At 43.5% G+C, this 993-nt stretch overlaps 1 non-coding gene across 1 annotated transcript; it reads left to right on the forward strand.

The window, feature by feature from the left end:
• Nucleotides 1-539: 539 nt before the first annotated feature.
• Nucleotides 540-646, forward strand: LOC147928460 (small nucleolar RNA R71). Its single transcript, XR_015581055.1, has one exon. It is a non-coding gene; the product is annotated as a small nucleolar RNA R71 (small nucleolar RNA).
• The last annotated feature ends 347 nt before the right edge of the window (nt 647-993 follow it).

The following is a 993-nucleotide window of genomic DNA, read 5'->3' on the forward strand; positions in this document are numbered from 1 at the left end:
GAAACCCTGGTGGGGGACACAATTGGGGCTGGAACACTTGATGTTGTTGCTTGGGGATGTAGTTTGTTTACTGTTGAGGTTGTTGAGGTGGATAGACTTGGTCTTGAGGGTTAGCCACATTGGTGCTCCTATAAGAGAGATTGTTGTTTTTGAAACCTCCTTGGTTGTAGCCTTTGAATCCTCCCTGGTTTTGCATGTAGCACAACTCAGCAAATTCAGGCTCTCCCTCTTGAACTGGAGCTTCTTCTTCACCAATGAAGTGAATAGACTTGGACTGGCTGAGGAGTATCTTGTCAAGCTTCTCATTGACCATCTTCAAATCCTTCTTATACTTGTCCTCTTGATCAGTTGAGGAGCCCCTTATGGTCCTATCATAATCCTCATTATAGTTGTCATCAGATTGAGCAAGGTTCTCAACTAATTCCCATCCTTCTTCCACATTCTTGTTGAGGAAGTTGCCATTAGAGGCTGTATCAAGAAGCATTCTTATCTTGGGGAGCACTCCTCTATACAAGGTGCTTAGAAGTGACTCATTGTTGAAGCCATGGTGAGGACACTGAGTCTGGAATCCTTTAAACCTCTCCCAAGCTTCACAAAAACTCTCATTATTCCTTTGAGCAAACCCAGAAATTTCATTCCTCAACCTAGCAGTCCTTGCATTGGAGAAAAACTTGGCCAGAAAAGCTTTCTTGCATGCATCCCATGTGGTGATAGCTCCAGTAGGAAGAGTCTTCTCCCAAAGGTGAGCTTTGTCTCCAAGAGAAAATGGGAAGAGACTTAATTTGAATCCATCTTCACTCACTCCATTGATCTTAGTGAGTCCACATATTCTGTCAAACTCATCAAGGTGATCTAGTGGATCCTCCATTGGCAACCCATGAAACTTGTTGGCTTGTATCATTGAGATCAATCCACTCTTGATCTCAAAGTTATTGTTTGCTACTGAAGGTGGCACAATTCCAGCCCTTTGGTTGTGGGTATTGGGTGCATCTC

This window comes from Camelina sativa, chromosome 14, assembly GCF_030686135.1.
Source record: "Camelina sativa cultivar CO46 ecotype springtype chromosome 14, ASM3068613v1".
Taxonomy (NCBI): domain Eukaryota; kingdom Viridiplantae; phylum Streptophyta; class Magnoliopsida; order Brassicales; family Brassicaceae; genus Camelina; species Camelina sativa.